At 44.0% G+C, this 20351-nt stretch overlaps 1 protein-coding gene across 17 annotated transcripts in view; it reads right to left on the bottom strand.

Annotated features, from left to right (window-relative positions):
* Nucleotides 1–20351, bottom strand: part of GCNT1 (glucosaminyl (N-acetyl) transferase 1) — a 114172-nt gene that overhangs the window by 45563 nt on the left and 48258 nt on the right. For 3 of the 17 annotated variants that reach the window (XM_063696466.1, XM_055351065.2, XM_055351064.2), the window contains exons 1-3: nt 3721–3849; nt 2850–2967; nt 799–863 (exon numbers count right to left, since the gene is read on the bottom strand). The exons of 1 other annotated variant lie outside the window; for it this stretch is intronic. The gene's annotated coding sequence lies outside the window, so the exon portion shown is untranslated. Of the gene's footprint in view, nt 1–798; nt 1735–2849; nt 2968–3720; nt 3906–20351 lie in introns of those variants that run through there. 13 more of the 17 variants (XM_063696463.1, XM_063696465.1, XM_063696464.1 and 10 more) reach the window with 11 other exon arrangements.

The following is a 20351-nucleotide window of genomic DNA, read 5'->3' as shown; positions in this document are numbered from 1 at the left end:
ATTACAGAAATACACAGCAGTCTTCGTTTTATTGCTGTTAGCTAAAAAGAGGTTAATTTTTCTTAAAACTAAATTCTACTTAAAACTACCGTAGAATTCCTTTTTCATTTCCAACTTTTTAAACTTTATGAAATTTAACAAATACACTGAACGCTTGAAATTTCTTTGGAGATAGAAACTGGCAGGGCAAGCTTCTCAGAATAGGAAAAAGAAAAAAAAAACTGGCAGGACACATTGGCCGTTCACAAAGAACACTGGTTTAGTTATCTTTAAGATAAAGGTGTTTCAGGACGTCAGATGTTTAAATTTACAAATAGCTTCTCTAGTCGTGAAGAGTTTCAAGTTAATTGTTAAGCTTATAAATGTTTAGACCTTCTCAGAAACATTTAGACCATCTTAAATATAGGTTCATTTTGTTCCTCAACTGAAGATGACTTTGTTCTCCGGAGAACATGTGCCTATGTCTGGAGACATTTGGGGTCATTTAACTGCAGGGAGGGTGCACTGGCATTTAGTAGGTAGAGGCCAGAGATGCTGCTAAACATCCTGCAATGCACAGGACAGCCCCCACAACAGAATTTAACTGGCCAAAAATGTCAAAAGTGCCACAATTGAGAAAGGCTGGTCTAAACATACATGGCATTTGCCTCAGATAGGAAACGTGACAGCACTAAGCCACAAATCCAGTGACAAAGCCAAGAATACAGACAGTCTCCACAAGAAACACGTATGGCTATATGAACAGTCATTTGGGAACTCCCTTTTTAAGACAGGGAGTTAGACATTTGACATACTGACCTGGAACCATGAATACATTTCTCATTCGAATAAATAAAAATAGTGACAAGAGTCCTTGGTTGGCTCTATGAAAAAAAAAATACAGTATAGCTGAAATACCACACACTTCATAGAAAACAGAATTTGACAGTCAGAAGGGATCATTTCCAGTAGTAATTTCTGTTTTCTACCACTTCATTTCATGAAAAATGTACAATATCTACATCACAGTTCAGAATTTTCCATTCATCGGAGAATATAATCGCCATGTACAGTAGCAGTTTTCAAGGCAGAGTTTTGCAAACAGATGATGCATGAAACAAATCTGATTTTATTCTTTGTGGGATTTTTGTTTTGAGACGGAGCTTCACTCTGTCGTCCAGGCTTGAGTGCAGTGGCACGATCCCTGCTCATCCTAAGCTCTACCTCCCGGATTCAAGCAATTATCCTGCCTCAGTCTCCTGAGTAGCTAGGATTACAGGTGCCCACCACCACACCTGGCTAATTTTTGAATATTTTTGTAGAGATGGGGTTTTGCCATGTTGGTCAGGCTGGTCTTGAACTCCTGACCTCAAGTGATCCACCAGCCTCGGCCTCCCAAAATGTTGGGATTACAGGTGTGAGCCACCATGCCCAACCTCTTTGTGGTTTTTTTTTTTTTTTTTTTGTTTTTTGAGACAGACTCTCGCTCTGTCACCCAGGCTGGAGTGCAGTGGTGCAATCTCGGCTCACTGCAACCTCCGCCTCCCGGGTTCAAGCAATTCTCCGTCTCAGCCTCGCGAGTAGCTGGGATTACAGGCGCCCGGCCACCACGCCCAGCTAATTTTTGAATTTTTAGTAGAGACACCATCTTGGCCAGGCTGGTCTTGAACTCCTGACCTCGTGATCCACCCGCCTCGGCCTCCCAAAGTGCCGGGATTACAGGTGTGAGCCACTGCGCCCGGCCCTCTTTGTGTTCTAAAAAGGAAAAAATATGAGCCAATATTTAAAATCAGGCTTTACATTTTTTATTTTTAAGTAAAAGTTCTCAGCTATTCGTGGGAAAAAAAAAAAAAGCTGCCTACACTGTATGGCTCTATGGGAATTCCTGCATGGATACTCGGTGGAAATGGCCAATATCCACCCAGACTTAGCAGGTTCCTCTGCAGTCACCTGGGCCCAACCAAGCACTCTCGTGCATTACCTGTTTAGTCCATGTGGATAAAGTGGATTTTGTGATCCCAGTTTTAGGGAAAAACGTTTTTCTTACTGTTAAGCAATTCAATTACAAACGGAAAAGGAGTAACTCCTTAAAAAGTGAGTGGAAGCATTGCTATCATTAATCAAGAATGAACTATAATTAATGAAGGACAGAATCTAGTACAAACTTGGGGCCAAGGCTAAGGAGGTCCTTTACAGGGCCAAGTTGAAGGACGGGCAGAGGAGGTGGCAGTGACCGTCAAACCCTCATCATGAAATGGAAAAAATATCAACCTCTCGGCCAATAAAACTTTTTAAAAGTAAATTCATAGTTTGGTATATTGTATTTAAAAATAAAGGAGTTTGCCATTTCTAAGAAATCAGTTTCCCAAAACTACCATTTTAAGGGCCTGAAAAAAATTCCTTTAAGAAAAAGCAGGTATCTACACAGTCTGAGTTTTCCTCCCTGCTAGAACTGAAATCTGTTACCAAAGCCTCCAGCACGGGGGCCTGCCTGGAATTGCCTAAGCTCCTAGCAGGTAATTTACACTTCTCTTTAAAAACTATTAAGCCCTCCTCCTCCCCTCTATAAAACAAACCGGCCTTTCAGAACAGCTCTGGAAGGGGGGCAGAATGCCAGACGAAGAGACAACTTCCAGACCACGTCTCTCACCTCCCACCCATCAAATTCAGCCCACAAAAAGCTGTGGCCGCATTCTCATCTCAAGGTACCACGGCTTTCTTTGAACACCATATATCTTCCCAATTGGCCTCTTGCCCCATTATGTCTAAAAAACCGACTCTCTTTTCTGCAGAAAGAAATAACAAGGCAAAGGGTGCACAGGGCAACGTTTATATGCATCTACAGCATGCCAGGTGCCTACAGAACCTACCTCGGCCTAGGCGGTCCGTGCCCTAGCCGGGATCTGCAGGCGCCCTCATCCACGCTGGGAGACGGGAAGAGGAGAGGGAGGCGTGACAGGCGAGGGTGCCTGTGCTGCGCAGAAAGCGCTGCCAGGAGAAAAGAAGCAGTGAGCAAGGGCTTCTTCCACTTCAAAAACCTAATAACCAAAACTTGGAGGAATCTGCCTGAGATACTTAAAAAAAAGAGGAAAGAGAAACCTAGGAGGGGGGTAAAATGCTTTTAAGACGAATCACTTGGTTTCGTAATAGACCCTGCGGGCGAGTTTCCTAGACTGCCGCGAGAAGGAAAGCGAGGGAGCAGGAAAGGAGAGGCTTCGGAGCCCCTAAACTAACGTCTCTTTTCTTATTAGTAATAGTTTGTTCCAGGGTGAGTCATTTATTATCCTAGCGTTGGCCTCTTTTATCAGTAAAGTAGGGGTGAAAATGCATCTTAGCCGGGCTGGGGTTAGGATTCAATGAAGTTAAATGAAGTTAAGCCCCTGGCACCCATGGGATGGCAGCGAGTCTGTTCGTTCCCTGCCTATCCACGCCCGCAGCCAACCCCTCCGACATCTAAGCTACACGGACCAGGGGCAAGAGGCCAGAAAGTGACTTTCAGGGGACACAGGGCACCGGCGTCCCAGCCCCACTGAGCGGACGGAAAATGAAGGTGGAAGGAAGAGGCGCCGCTCCATTCCGGTCCCGGGCGCACGCCGGTTCTGCTTCCTCCTCCGCGGGGGAGCCCAGCCCGCCCGGGGCCACGGGGCACTGGCTGAGAGCCGGCTCCCTCCCACCCATCCTTCTCAGTCTTCCCCCACCGCCGGGCGGCCGAGCAGGGGAACACGAGGGAGAGCCGGTTACCTGGAGTGGGCGTCTGACCCCGGAGTCTCAGGAGGATGCCCAGCCGCTCCTGCTCCACCAAGCTCCCGCCCCGCGCCGCGCTCTAAGCGCTCCAGAGCTGCGCCTGCAGCCCTCACACCAGCGTGGCCCGCCCCGGGGCCGCCCCCAGAGGCCCCGCCTTTCTAGGCCCCGCCCACCACGTCCCCGCCTCGCCCACCTGCGCGAGCGCTGGGCTGGGGACTTGCTGCGGACTCGCGGTTCCCGCCTACAGGCGAGGGCGCCCTCTGGGCACTGACGTGGTCTGGGAGTAGCGCTGCGATCCTAGTGCTTCCTCGCTCCTCTTCCTCACTGTGCTCTGATTCTTAGAGGTGTGTGAGCGGCGTCTTTTTAAACATTTTATGCCTCCCTTCCTCGAAAGCAGGAAACTCGAGAAATGCTGCCTTTTCTGATTTTAAACATGAAAATATGTTACAGAACAACAATAAAATTAAATTCCAAGGTTCTTGATATGTAAAGTTTAGAGATAACCATGTAGGTGTTTTTTTCTTTCCCCTAACGAACCTTGCTTCCTAAATTTAGCATTTAAGAACTCATTACATTCGTGTGTATTTCCACATAAAAATTAAGATCAAATTAAACTGTGGAACAATCCACACTGCTGTGGAAAGTAGGAAAAAACCTTCCCCGCCCTTATAGCACAGATCTTTGTGTCAGTTATAAAAGTTGACACAGTTCTCTTTGTAACAAGGGGAATATTGTGTCTGTGTCTTCTTTCGTTGGATTTTTAGCTCCTAGAAAACAGAACGAGGTCTTATTTGTTTCCATGTTGTTTAAAAAAAATTCTGGCCGGGCGCGGTGGCTCACGCCTGTAATCCCAGCACTTTGGGAGGCCGAGGCGGGCGGATCACGAGGTCAGGAGTTCGAGACCATCCTGGCTAACATGGTGAAACCGCGTCTCTACTAAATATACAAAAAATTAGACGGGCGTGGTGCCGGGAGCCTGTAGTCCCAGCTACTCAGGAGGCTGAGTCAGGAGAATGGCGTGAACCCGGGAGGCGGAGCTTGCAGTGAGCCGAGATCGCGTCACTGCACTCCAGCCTGGGCAACAGAGCGAGACTCCATCTCAAAAAAAAAAAAAAAATCCAACTCGGAGGCCATTAGACTGTGATATGTTTGATACTTGCCTGATTTGTCAACAAAAATTAACATAAGATGATAGTATAGAGGAAGAAAGACTTCCCCTCTACTCTCTGAGGCTTGGATAACTAAGTCTATGAAAATAAATTGACCGCAGGTAGATTAACAAGAGAAAAAGTACACAGATTTCGTGTAGGGGGTATCACAGAAAAGAAAAACTAATATTCCCTCTGCCTCCCCCAACAAAAACTGAGATTTTAGGAGCTTGTGTATCCTCTTCATTGGGGAGGGACAATTTAGGGGAGAGGAAATGATTTTGGGAAAAACTCCTGAACTCCTTCAATGGCTAGCTTTGTTTAATATCTCATGAAATTTTTCATGAGCAATTCAAGCATAATTGTTAAGAGCAAGTAGATTAGGTAAATGTAAATGGAATAAAAGTTTATAAACTTTTAAAAATAATTTGTTTTATAAAATTTGTCTACTTAAAAATAGTTTTAAAAATCTTTTTTGGTGACTTGAAATTTCGAACATATTAAATTAAGTAATAGATATTCATTAAGTGTCTGAGTCATTTGTAAGTTAAAATACTGACATGTTAATTGCTAAACATAAGTTTAAAGTATAGCCGGGGCTGGGCACAGTGGCTCATGCCTGTAATTCCAGCACTTTGGGAGGCCGAGGTGGGTGGATTACCTGAAGTCAGGAGTTTGAGACCAGCCTGGCCAACATACCAAAACCCCGTCTCTACTAAAAATACAAAAATTAGCCAGCTGCGGTGGCGTGTGCCTGTAGCCCCAGCTACTCAGGACGCTGAGGCATGAGAATCGCTTGAACCCGGGAGGTGGAGGTTGCAGTGAGCTGAGATCGTGCCACTGCACTCTGGCCTGGGTGACAAAGCAAGGCTCCATCTCAAAAATAAATAAATTAATTAAAAATAAAATATAGCTGGCTGTTTGCAATGCCTCACGCTTGTAATTCCAACACTTTAGGAAGCCGAGGTACAAGTATCACTTGAGCCTGGGAGTTTGAGATCAGCCTGGGCAGCATAGCTAGACCTCACCTCTACAAAATAAAAATAGATAAATTAACCAGGGGTGGTGGCCAAGCAATAGATTTATGAATTAACTTTTGGAATATATCTTGTTTGTCAGTTGGATACTGCCTGTATACCATAAGTGTAATCCATTTTGTTTGTGTATGTGACAGGGTCTCACTCTGTTACTCAGGCTGGAGCACAGTGGCGCAATCACAGCTCACTGCAGCCTCAACTTACCCCTGCTCAGGTGATTCTCCCACCTCAACCTCCCAAGTAGCTGGGACTACAGGTGTGTGCCACCATGCCCGGTAATTTTTTGGTATTTTTTGTAGAGATAGGGTTTCACCATGTTGCCCAGGCTGGTTTTGAACTCCCACGCTCAAGCGATCCACCCACCTCAGTCTCCCAAAATGCTGGGATTACAGGTGTGAGCCACCTTGCCCAGCCCACTTATTTTTAATGCCTGCAATAACATACACCCATAAATCTATTTCAGGAGTTTAGAAGGTATTTCTGGAATGCTTAGGGGTGTATCAGTCAGGGCCCAGTCAGAAAACAGAAATCACAGCAATTACTTTTACAGAGAATTTAAGGTCATGAAGATTGGCAAGGCAAAAACATTGTAGTAACAGAGAGAGAGTAACTGCAGGAAGCAGCTGCCATGCACAGAGCTGGGGAGAGGGGAAGTGTTGGGGTTATCAGAACCTAACAGCCAGGAGAGGGCCCCTGGTTGGCTGGGAGTCAGACCTCAAAGGAGGGGGCGGTACCCAGCTGGTGCTTTTATCTCTGAAGGTAAACATTGAGGCTGGATGGGAGAGGGTGGATTAAAACAAACAAACAAATCTAAGAAACTGGAACCAGCTGTTGCTGCAGCCAGGGAGAAGAGCCATTGCTTGGTAACATGGACAGGAACAGTAAGCAGCTATAAAGTAGCAAGTCCCTCTCCTCAAGCACCCCTTATAAGCAAAACCTTATAGGAAATGTGATTTGCTAAGTCCCAGCCCTGGCTCACAAAGCAGAGGATAGAAGCTTGAGTTTGAACTCTAAGACATACTTCAATAACCAGCACAAGGAGCAAACTCATGATCACAAACACCCAACTCTCCTAATATTATAGATGTGGGAAAGTGTCTGATAAACACAGCTGTCATAGTAATGATTAATACAATAGCAATATATTCTTAAAATGTCATAATAAAACTATAGTTACAAGTACAATCAAATAACGGGACAGAGGCAGGGCATGGTGGCTTATGCCTGTAATCCCAGCACTTCGGGAGGCCGAGGTGGGCAGATCATTTGAGGTAAGGAGTTCGAGTTCCAGCCCAGCCAACATGGCGAAACCCCATCTTTACTAAAAATATAAAAATTAGCTGGGTGCAGTGGCACACGCCTGTAATCCTAGCTACCGGGGAGGCTGAGGCACGAGAATCGGTTGAATCTGGGAGGCGGAGGTTCCAGTGAGCCAAGATCATGCCACTGCACTCCAGCCTGGGTGACAGAGCAAGATTCCATCTCAAAAATAGATAAATAAATAAGAATAAATTTAAAAAAAAGTAAGGGGATGGTGTTGCTTGACCTATACTTTGTGTTACTGGAGAACAGTGAACATCCTCTCCAGGCTGTATTTTCTGAGAAACCACTAACTACATAGAACCACCTTTCCCCAAATGACTTAGGTAAGTATCATGGATAACATCCTTTCACACCTACGACAAGGCCATAGTCATGCCCTCCAAATTTCCATTCTCATCTTATAAATGGTTAGCTGAACCATTTGCCCCTACTGATCAATCTGGGCAAATACCTTACTTGATCAAACTTCAATGAGGCTTTTCTCCTTCCATCAGGTCTTTGCCCTTTAATCTAGTCTCAGCCTAAACCAGCATTGGAATATGGAATAAGCCCCTTAACGTCCTGTATTAGTCTGCTTTCATATTGCTATAAAGACATTTCTGAGACTGGATAATTTATAAAGAAAAGAGGTTTAAAGGCTGGGTGCGGTGGCTCACGCCTGTAATCTCAGCACTCTGCGAGGCTGAGGCGGGCGAATCACAAGGTTAGGAGTTCGAGACCAGCCTGACCAACATGGTGAAACTCTGTTTCTACTAAAAATACAAAACTTAGCCAGGCGTGGTGGTGCACGCCTGTAATCCCAGCTACTCAGGAGGTTGAGGCAGGAGAGTCGCTTGAACCCAGGAGGCGGAGGTTGCAGTGAGCTGAGATCATGCCACTGCACTCCAACCTGGTGACAGAGTGAGACTCTGTCTAACAAAAAAAAAAAAAAAGAAAAGAAAAGAGGTTTAATTGACTCACAGTTTTGCATGGCTGGGGGAGCCTCAGGAAACTTTTAATCATGACAGAAGGGGAAGAGGCATATCTTACATGGCGGCAGGTGAGAGAGAGCAAGCAAGAGCAGGGAAAACAGCCTTATAAGACCATCAGATCTCCTGAGAACTCACTCACTATCACAAAAACAACACAGGGGAAACTGCCCCCACGATCCAATCACCTCCACCAAGCCCCTCCCTCGCCACATCGGGATTATGGGGATTACAATTCAAGATGAGATTTGGGTGGGGTTTGGGTGGGAACACAGCCAAACCATATCACATCCCCTCCCAAGAAGCCCTTTTCCAGCTGACCACAAAGAAACTCTGTCCTGATCAATTGCCTGATCGGGCCACCTGCTCATCCCACTCCCTGATACTGGTTCTTTTTTTTTTTTTTTTTTTTCTTTTCTGAGACAGAGTTTCGCTCTTGTTGCCCAGGCTGGAGTGCAATGGTGGTGCAATCTTAGCTCACTGCAACCTTCGCCTACCGGGTTCAAGCGATTCTTCTGCCTCAGCCTCCCAAGTAGCTGGGATTACAGGCATGCACCAACCATGCCCAGCTAATTTTGTATTTTTAGACGAGTTTTCACCATGTTGGTCAGGCTGGTCTCAAACTCCTGACCTCAGGTGATCCTCCCACCTTGGCCTGTCAGAGTGCTGGGATTACAGGCATGAGCCACCGCACCCAGCCGATACTGGTTATTTTTAACATTGTTTACTACTCCCAAAAAAAGAAAAACCCTTTTCTGCCTGACCTTTCAAAAGCTTGCAGATCTTATGGTTGAAGCATTCTATTAGAATGCTGTCCCTCCCCTATTGTGACATTCTCTTTTTCTATTGCAATAATCCTTCTAAATAAAGTCTCTCCTTACCTAGATCTGGATTTGGTTTTTATTTGACAGTTCTCATTGCTGTGATCCAGCTCAAGACTGGAACTCACCTAGGGACCTTCACCAGCCCCACCCAGGTAAAGGTGCCATGTTCAGGACTTGAGGACTCTTGGGTGAGTTCAAGTCTTGAACCAGTGCTCTGGCCATCTTGTCTGTTGAAGAACAGTAAGAGGTTACTTTGATTGTTTTAGGCAAAGAGATGCTTTGGCCCTCCTGTGAGACTTCTGTGTTTCCTCAGCTCCTCGACCTGGGGATTGTTCAAGGGAATTAATCAAGTGGGACTTTTTCTTGGCTCCTTTAAAGACTTTTCTTTGGGCTGACTATCCACTAATGCCATGGGTAACTCTCACTCTATCAGATGCCCTCCTCTTCCCCCACTGAGTACCTGCTATTATGGCACTAATTCAGTTTAATAGCCTCAAAAATGGCACGATTTACTAAAGGTAACCTAGAACCTCAAAGGCCTCTTTGGGAAACATGAGATCTCCTTAAACCAGCTCATCTAAGACTTCTCCCTTCCCATCATCCTCATGCCTCCTTTTTACCACTAAACCTTCTCTTTTGTTGCCTTGAATGATTTAATCTGTCCACCTCCTTCACCCCTCTACCCATTCCTACACACCTTTTCCTACCCACTCCAGCTCCTCAACTCATGGTCACTCAAGATTAGGCCTCCCTTCTGTTCTGACCACCTTCTCTTCACACCACTGGTGAAGCAGGAATCTCCTGTGCTAAGCAGGAGATGGCTGAACAGATGACACCCAATACTGGGCAGATGAGATTGGCTACAGTTTTTTCAGTTACATACTCACAGCCTAAGGAGTGAGGAGGTTATTGCATGCCAGGCAGAGCCACATGGGAATTGCATTTGAAAGCAGACTGAAGCAGCAGGGGCTGTGTGAGGCAGGCTTTGTAGTAATGGCACAAGAGTGAGGTAACCTTTTATTCCACGGGAGGATGTAATTGGCTTGTTCAAATAGTTCTGGGGGCTGGCAGGTAGGTAAAGCTCCTTAGATTGAGGATTAAGTAGGGTACAGCTGGTCTGGCTGAAGGGGAAACTAGCTGGGTAGGGAGCCCTTCCCACTTCGGGGGTGATATGGTTTCGATCAGTGTCCCTGCCCAAATCTCGTATCAAATTGTAGTCCCCAGTGTTGGAAGTGGGGCCTGATGGAGTGTGATTGAATCATGGAGTCGGTTTCTAATGGTTTAGCACCATCCCTTTGGTGCTGTCTTGTCATGGAGTTCTCATGATATCTGGTTGTTTAAAAGTATGTGGCACCTCCTCCCTGCCTCTCCTCCCCCTCCTCCAGCCATGTAAGATGTACCTGCTTCCCCTTCAACTTGCATCATGATTGTAAGTTTCCTGAGGCCTCCCAAGCCATGCTTTCTGTACAGCATACAGAACTGTGAGCCAATTAAACCTCTTTTCTTTATAAATTACCCAGTCTCAGGTAGTTCTTTATAGCAACACAAGAATGCTCTAATATAAGTTCCTAGATCATTTCTAAGTAAGATAGACTAGTGGAGCATAATTTAAAGCTTATGTAAATTTTTTTTAGTACAGAGAGGCTAAATATATTTTGGTCTGCTAATGATGTGTTCATTCTTGCCACACTGAAAAGTTGTACAGGCCAGGTGCAGTGGTTCACACCTGTAATCCCAGCACTTTGGGAGGCCAAGGTGGGTGGATCACCTGAGGTCAGGAGTTTGAGATCAGCCTGACCAACATGGTGAAACCCCATCTCTACTAAAAATACAAAAATTAGCTGGATGTGGTGGCAGGGGCCTGTAATCCCACTTACTTGGGAGGCTGAGGCAGGAGAATCACTTGAACCCAGGAGGTGGAGGTTGCAGTAAGCCGAGATCACACCATTGCACTCCAGCCTGGGCGACAGAGAGAGACTCCATCTCAAAACAACAACAACAACAAAAAAAAAAAAAAAAAAAAAAAAAAGAAAGAAAACAAAAGAAAAGTTGTACTATAAGGAAGTGTATGGCTATAAAAAAGTCACACGATATATAACCTTAAGCTTGACTAGTCTGCTACAATATGCTGGTATATGACAGACAGCTAATTATCTACTTCATAGTTTTCTCTGTAGGTATATTACTTTGCTAGGTCTGTCAACAAAGTACCATAGACTGGTACTTTAAACAACAGAATTTTGTTTTCTCACAATTCTGGAGGCTGGAAGTCCAAAATTGAGTGTCAGCAGAGTTGGGTTTTTTCTGAGGCCTGTCTCCTTGGCTTGTAGATGCCAAGATTAATATTTCTTTGGCCTTTTATATTAAAACTTTTAATTAACATTTCTCTTTTTAATGGTAGGCATTCCTCATTTTAAGATACCTGACCCTTAAACAACTGATTTTTGCCACCACCTTTCAACAGATGCTTCAGCTGGTTTTGTGGGAACAACACCAACCAGAGTTCCCAGGAGACTGTTTCTTAGTCCCTGACTCACCCCATGCAGGAGGCTTAGGATTGCATCTGAATTGCTCAGTGGTGAATAATATTCTTTTATCATTAACAAAAGGGAGGTCAACAGTGTTGATCTTTGCCAGAGCCTTGTTTTTCTGAAAAATAGCACTGGCTAAAGAGCTCTCCTCATCCTTTTATGATAACCACCCATCCTCTTCTTGCAATAATCCTTTTGAATAAAGTCTCCCCTTGCCTAAATCCAGATTTATTTTGACAAATGCTACAAAATTAGTTTTGAATTGTTTTAGAAATTTAATCAAATTACATTGAAAAGAACATGAGGAAGACATAAAAGAGTAAGGTACTACTTTCAAAGCATGGAGAAAGCAAATTCAATCATAAATGTACTGTCCAGGAAAAAAAGAAAGTGTGGCTCCTAAGCATGCAAATTCCAGGTAGAGTAAAGCCTGAAATATGTTTCTAAAACCCATACATGTAAGTTCTTTAATGTTTTTAAAAAGAAACAGGTTGATCTCTTTTAAGAGCAGGCAGCATTTCTCAGAATGGCAACAAAGCTAAAATCACACACAAAATAGTTTGATATAGTTAATACATTAAAGTGTTAAATGTATGCATAACAAAATATATCATAAAGTTAAAAGTCAACAAACTAGAAAATATATGCAATAGTATGTAAGCAAAAATTAATTTTTCAAATAAAGGGGTTTTTACATAAAAATATGCACCAGGTGAAAAATGGGCAAAGGGCATGATAAGATACTTCACTAAAGAAGAAATCCACATAAAAAGATGCTCAACTTCAATAGGAATTGAAGAAATGCAAATTAAAACTACAAATCACTTTTTACCTATCAGATTGGCAAAGTTGAAAAAGATTGATAAACACAATATAGATGAAGGTGTAGGAATACAGACTCCTGTGCTGCTCTCTGTTGTAGAGATTTCTACAAAATTTCTAGAAGGCATTTGGACAACATGGATACTTATTGACAACTATTCATCTAGGAATTTATCCTATGTAGGAAATTTTACAAATACACAAAGATTTCAGAATCGAAACACTGTAAACAATGTAAGGGTTGTTAAAAAATAGTTTTCAGAGAAAGATAAAATCATGACTCATACAAATATAAAAGTGCACATCTGTTAAGGAATTTATGCATATGCTATAAGGGAATCAGATGTACGTTATAAACATTTCAAAGGAAAAGTCAAAAAGCACAGATTTATCTGGAGTAAAGGAATGTTAAGATGAATTGCAAATGGAAACAAAACTGGTATTTTCATAGGGTGGGGATGGCGGGAACCAATTAAATTATTGCCAGACAGGACAGAATTTACACACCATCAGTTACATATAATTTATAAAAAGAGGCGAATAGGGCCGGGCGCAGTGGCTCACGCCTGTAATCCCAGCACTTTGGGAGGCTGAGGCTGGTGGATCACTTGAGGTCAGGAGTTTGAGACCAGCCTGGCCAAAATGGCGAAAACCTGTCTCTACAAAAAATACAAAAAATTAGCTGGGCGTGGTGGTTTGCGTCTGTAATTCTAGCTACTTGGGAGGCTGAGGCATGAGAATCACTTGAGCCCAGGAGGCAGAGGTTGCAGTGAGCCGAGATCACACCATTGCACTCCAGCCTGGGTGACAGGGTGAGACTCTGTCTCAAAAACAAAACAAAACAAACAAACAAAAACGAAAAGGTTTATTTTGTTTGCATATGTAAGCTTCACAGAAAAAAAGTGAAAATCCCAAAGAGGTGCTTAGACCCAGGAGCTTATACAACATTTTAACAGAGGATGATAAAGTGTGGGGAGCTACTAGACAAGGGAAATGGGGACAGGCTGGGCTTCTCTGGTGTGGGTAAATTGTGGGAAGGTAACTGGGAAAGGCATGGTAATTAAGGCTTGTTTAGTGAGATGTGTTATGCAGATGAATTGTTCACCTTATTCTGGTATGGGAGAGGGCATCACCTTTGCAAAGGGAAATTAGGCAAAGGTTTGTAGGTAGAAAGAGAGAGGGCAAAGAGTTTTGCTTGTGTCTGCTGTTTCTCAATTGCCTTTAGCTCAAAATAATCCTTATGCCAATATGGCATGTTTTGAGGTGGCACATTCTTTTTTACTTTTACTATTATCATTTTATTTGCCTGTTTTTTTGTTGTTTTTTATAGAGGCAGGGTCTTGTTTGTTGTTGCCCAGGCTGGAGTGTGGTAGTGTGATCATACCTCACTGTCATCTTGAACCAAGTAGCTAGGACTACAGGTACATACTACCCCGCCCTGCTAATTTATTTTATTTTGTTTTTGGTAGAGACAGGGTCTTGCTTTATTGCCCAGGCTGGTCTCAAACTCCTGGCCTCAAGGGATCTTCTCACTTCAGCCTCCCAAAATGCTGGGATTATAGGCCCTGCCACCACGCCCAGCCTGGGGTGGCATATTCTGATCCCTTTCCCATTGTTTCAGAAAGATGTTTCCATTTTGGAAAAACATAAAATAAATGAACAAATAATAGTAAATTTAGCATTTCTGTCCAAAAGAAAATAACATATACAGTAAGCAGATGCCCATCAGGGTGTTTACCAGCAAAAACAAGTTAAAAGAAGTACCTGTCTAAATGGATCAACAAATTGCAGCATATCATATTAAAATAATGGAATGACATTTAAGAAAGCAAAATTGATTCACACTTCAACATGGATGAATCTCCAGACCTTATGTGGAGATAAAGGTGCCAAACACGAAAGAGTACAGACCATTTGATTCATGTTTATGTATCTGAAATTCTGGAAGAGGCAAATCTAATCTATAGTGACAGAAAGGAGAGCAGTTGTTGCTGGGGCTGAGTGTGGGGAGAGGAGGGCATTTGCTTTTTGGGGTGATAGAAATGTTCTTTATCTTGATTATGGTAATAATTGCCTGGGTGAGTAGGTTGGTCAGAAGTCATGAAACTATACACCTAAACAGCTATATTTTATTAAACCATGCCTCAATAAGATTTTTTTGCTGTCGTTGTTGTTTTGAGGTGGGGTCGTACTCTGCAACCCAGGCTGGAGTGCAGTGGCATGATCACAGCTCGCTGTAGCCTCAGTCTTCTGGGCTCAAGCCATCCTCCCACCTCAGCCTCCCAAATACCTGGTACTACAGGTACGTGCCACCACACCTGGCTAATTTTTGTATTTTTTGTAGAGATAGGGTTTCACCATGTTGCCCAGGCTGGTCTCAAACTCCTGGGCTTAAGTAATCCGCCTGCCTCGGGCTCCCAGAGTGCTCGGATTACAGGCACGAGCCACTGCGCCTGGCTGTGTGTATATATATATATATATAAAGTGTCTGTTAGTAAAGACTAGAGGGGTAAACAGAAAGCAGACAGCATGTGTTGAGCAAAATCTGGACTCGCTGAGTTTGCAGTGATGATAAACTTTCAAAGAGTAGAGGCTCTCCAGGCTTCTCAAAGTATTCCTGGACTCAGTGATTCCTATCTGGAAGCCATCTGGACAAAGACGGCTGGCACAGCCATGCCACTAAATGCACTCTTTTGAGGGTAAGAGTGCATAGAAGTTGTGAGGCATTTTCACAGTTTCAGGAATCCAGCACAGCAAAGGAAGATGACAGGGTCAGGGCATACTGGACACAGGGATTGTGGACTGACATGCTAAAGAAGACGGATGAGCCAGGGTACTCACAGAGTTTTTTTTTAAGCTGAGCACCAAAATGCCTTTGCTAAATGAACAAGAATGTTCTAGATATAAAAATTATTTAATAAACATCCTTCATACTGACTTGTAAATATTGCGTGAAGTGTGGCAGAGGCCCCCTCTGGTGGTAGTGTGCAAAATCACATGTATAACTATAAAATAGTTAAGAAATAGCGTGAAAATCAGTCCTAGTGTTTACATACATTAGATGTTAGAGGTATATACTAAAGAGGCAGTTTAGGCTGGGCACAGTGGTTCATGCCTGTAATCCCAGCACTTTGGGAGGCTGAGGCAGGCCGATCGCTTAAGCCCAGGAGTTTAAGACCAGCCTGGGCAACATGGTGAAACCTCTCTCTACAAAAAAATAAAAATAAAAATAAAAATTAGCTGGGGCGTGGTGGTGCGCACCTATGGTCCCAGCTATTAAGGAGGCTAAAGTGGAAGGATTGCCTGAGCCCGGGAGGTTGAGGCTGCAGTGAGTGGTGATCAAGCCACTGCACTCCAGCCTGGGTGAGAGTGAGATCTGTCTTCAAAAAAGAAAAAGAAGAAAAAGAAAAAAAGAAAAGGAAGAAGCAATTCAGCAATACCCACATACCATCCATATCTGTTCTTTTTTTTTTTTTTTTTTTTTGACACAGGGTTTCACTCTGCCCAGGCTGTAGTGCAGTGGCACGCTCCCTGCTCACTGCAGCCTCAATCTCCTGGGCTCAGACAATCCTCCTACCTCAGCCTCCCAAGTAGCTGGGATTACAGGTGGACGCTACCATGCCCAGTTAATTTTTGTATTTTTTGTAGAGATGAGGTATCCCCATGTTGGCCACGTTGGCCTCAAACTCATGGACTCGAGTGATCTGCCCGTCTCAGCCTCCCAAAGTGCTGGGATTACAGGCATGAGCCACTGTGCCCAGCCTAAACTGCCTCTTTAGTATGTACCTCTAAAATCTAATGTATGTAAACACCAAGCCACTATGCTTGGCCCATATATGTTCTTTACTTTGCTTCTCCTCACTTAACACGTTTGGAAAATCATTCCATATTAGTTTATATAAAGCCTCTTTGTTCTTTTCAGTGTCTATCCAGTACGGGGCTATGCCATGATATTCAAATAGTTCCCTAATGGCCATTCCAGTTGTTTCCATTTTTTTGCTATTATAAACAATGCTACAGTGAATGTCTTCACACATATATAAAACATATGTGTAGTATTAATTGCCGTAAGTGGTATTGCTTGGTCAAAATGTATGTGCATTTAAAAAGTTGATAGGTCTTACCCTCTGTGTGGGGGAAGATGATTGGCAATAGATACCATCAGACACAGGCAAAAGAAACAAGTTCCTTAGACCTTGATAAAGGATAGGAGAATTTAAACTCTAAGAAGATTGCATGGAGCTGGAGTTTTGGCAGCCGTCTTTTCCACAAGGGCAAACTTCCCTGGGTGCTGTGTGCTGGCTCCCATCAGCTTCTGCAAAAACTCTCCTTGTCTTACACCCTCTATATGTTCTGGAGCCCCCGGCTATGTTCCTGACCAGAGAAGGGCACTGGAGTCACTCCAGTTCATTCCTGCATAATCTCTGCAAGGGAGACTTGAAGGTCAGTTTCCCAGGGTAAATTTTCTAGATAGATGATCCCCTAGGAACTCCCAGGCCTTAAGCTTCCTGATGACTCTTCATGTCTTCCACAGAGAAATTGTTCCAATTTACATTCTCACCAGCAATGTGTGACTTCCTGTTTCCCCCACACACTCACCAACAGAGCAAATTATCACAGGTTTTAAAAATAATATTTATTGATTTATTTAGGAAATGGGGTCTTGCTCTGTTGCCCAGGCTGGAGTCCAGTGGTGTAGTTGACCACAGCTCACTGCAGCCTCAAACTTCTAGGCTTAAGAGATCCTCCCTCCTCAGCCTCTTGAGTAGCTGGAACAACAGGCACACACCACCGTGTCTGGCTAATTTTCGTATTTTCTATTTTTTATAGAGACAGGAGTCTCACCATGTTGTCCAGGCTGGTCCCGAACTCCTGACCTCAAGCATTCCTTCCACCTTGGCCTCCCAGATTGCTGGGATTACAGGTGTGAGCCACCCCACCTAGCCACAGTTTTTATCTTTGCCAATTCTAATAAGTAAAAACTGAGGGAGGCCAAGGCGGGAGGATCGCTTGAGCTCGGGAGTTTGAGACCAGCCTGGCCAACATGTTGAAACCCCATCTCTACCAAAAAAGAAATACAAAAATTAGCTGGGCTTGGTGGTACATGACTGTAATCCCAGCTACTCGGGAGGCTGAGGGACAAGAATCGCTTGAGCCCAAGAGGTGAAGTTTGCAGTGAGCCGAGACTGAGCCACTGCACTCCAGCCTGGGTGAAAGAGTGAGACTGTCAAAAAAAAATAAATAAATAAATAAATAAGGAAAGGAAAACCTGAAACAAAGAGTTTAAACTTTACATTGCTCTCATGTGTAAGGTACCACATCTTTTCATACAGTGATAATGAGAGATACATGTGTCTATATTCCTAGTAAAGCCAACCCTTCCACTGGGGCACCTGATCCTCATTCCAGGTATAACATCCTCTGATGTTATACTTGAGAACATCATCCGAGCAATTCTTTCTTCTGCAACTTCAACTTTTTTTCTCTCCACAGAATCGTTCCTATCAGCATACAAAAATGTTATTTCTCCTTTTGACAACCCTTTCTTGAGCCCCTTCCTCCTTAGCTACTGCCCTAATTCTCTATTTATAGCAGAGCTTTCCTTTTCTGGAAAGGGCCAGATAGTAAATATTTGAAGCATGGTGGGCTATTTATTCTCTCACAACCTCTTACCTGTGTCCCTCTAGTGTGACAGCAGCCACAGACAGCACGTAAATGAACAGGTGTGATCATAGTTTGCTGCAGTTTACTGACTCCTGCTTCATAGAAAACTGACCTTCATTCCCCCTTGCTGTGGTCAGCGAAGAAGGTGCTGTGGTTGTCGCCTGTTCCTTGCCTTCAGCAGGCTAAGAGCTGAGGTCTCCAGAACAACACAGAGGGCCCAAGAGGGCATCAGCCTCCTTGTGAAAACAGAAAAGGGAGTTTCTGGAAGAACCTGATTGTTTTGTGTCAAAAGAATTGCCTGTATCTGGTGTCTCCAAATTATATTAAACCCTGTCTAATCAGGTGCTTAGTCCCGTGCCTCTAGGGAAACTGCCCCTGTCCATTTCAGCTCTGTGGTTCTAAATCCAGCAGACATTTATCTAAACTTGTTTTACCTGTACTCTCAGCAGCATTTCAGACAAATCATCACTCCTTGACCTTGAAACCCTTTTTCCTCACCTGGACTCTTAATCCTCATGGCTTTGTTCTCGTCACTCTTTGTCAGCCTTCAGTTTCCTCCTCTTCCCCCAGGCCTCTTAACCCTGCAGAGCTTCACGACTCAGGCCTCAGATCTCTTCTTTTTTCTCTACAGCCCTTCTGTATGGCCTCATCCAACCTCATGCTGTTAAGTACATCTAGATTTAACCTCGACATCGCTCTGATTTCTATCTCTAGTCTGGACCTGTCCTCAGAACTCCAGACTCATATTTCCAACTGCTTAGTTAACATCTCCCTTTACAGGTAAAATTGGCATTTCAAACAAACATGTCCAATACGCAGCTCCTTATCTTCTTCTCCCGGAGCCTGCTTCTCCCACTTTTCTCCTGGACTTACTCATTGACAACTCCATCTAGTTGCTCAGGCCAAAAACTCCTGGAGTCATCTGTCTTGCCTCTCTTTTCACAAAGCACACACCCAATTCAACAAATGCTTTTGGCTCTTTTTTTTTTTTTTCTTTCTTTCTTTTTTTAGACAGAGTCTCACTCTGTTGCCCAGGCTGGAGTGCAGTGGCTCACTGAAACCTCCGCCTCCCAGGTTCAAGCGATTCTCCTGCTTCAGCCTCCCAAGTAGCTGGGACTATAGGCATGCACCACCACACCTGGCTAGCTTTTGTATCTTTAGTAGAGATGGATGTTGGGAACAAGTCCCCCAAAATCTGGCCATAAACTGGCCCCAAAACTGGCCATAAACAAAATCTCTGCAGCACTGTGATATGTTCATGATGGCCATAACAGCCATGCTGGAAGGTTGTGGGTTTACCAGAATGAGGGCAAGGAACACCTGGCCCACCCAGGGCAGAAAACCGCTTAAAGGCATTCTTAAGCCACAAACAATAGCATGAGTGATCTGTGCCTTAAGGACATGCTCCTGCTGCAGTTAACTAGCCCAAGCTATTCCTTTAATTTGGCCCATCCCTTCGTTTCCCATAAGGGATACTTTTAGTTAATTTAATATCTATAGAAACAATGCGAATGACTGGCTTGCTGTTAATAAATACGTGGGTAAATCTCTGTTCGGGGCTCTCAGCTCTGAAGGCTGTGAGACCCCTGATATCCCACTTCACACCTCTATATTTCTGTGTGTGTGTCTTTAATTCCTCTAGCACCATTGGGTTAGGGTCTCCCTGACCGAGCTGGTCTTGACAGATGGGGTTTCACCATGTTGGCCAGGCTGGTCTCGAACTCCTGAGCTCAAGTGATCCACCTGCCTTGGCCTCCCAAATTGCTGGGGTTACAGGCGTGAGCTTTTGAACCCGGCCTCTATTTCAAAATATATCCAGATTAGGATCCCTTTTAACCACCTCCATTGCTACCACCTTGGGCCATGCTACTGCTGTATCTCACCTGACATCTCCTGCTTCCTCTCATGCCCCACATACAGCCTGGGATTACAGGCATGAGCCACTGAACCTGGCCAGTGTTTGTTTTGTTTTAAATCCATTTTGGCTTTAGTATATTCCCAACATCTATAAAAGTGCTTGGCTCAAAGTAGGAGGAGCTCAATAATATTTGATGAATAAATAAGAGAATAAATGAATGAATACTTTATCTTCATATGGTACTTTGTAACTTAAGAACCATTTTCACATTTCTCTTACTACTTCTGATAATCGGATAATCAGATAAAACCACTGTGTTAGTTTCTTTCTTTCTTTTTTGAGATGGAGTCTCACTCTGTTGCCCAGGCTGGAGTGCAGTGGCATGATCTTGGCTCACTGCAACCTCTGCCTCGCGGGTTCAAGTGGTTCTCCTGCCTCAGCCTCCCAAGTAGC

The sequence above is a fragment of the Gorilla gorilla genome, chromosome 13, assembly GCF_029281585.2.
Source record: "Gorilla gorilla gorilla isolate KB3781 chromosome 13, NHGRI_mGorGor1-v2.1_pri, whole genome shotgun sequence".
Lineage (NCBI taxonomy): Eukaryota > Metazoa > Chordata > Mammalia > Primates > Hominidae > Gorilla > Gorilla gorilla.
This window is presented reverse-complemented; position numbering and strand designations above follow the sequence as displayed.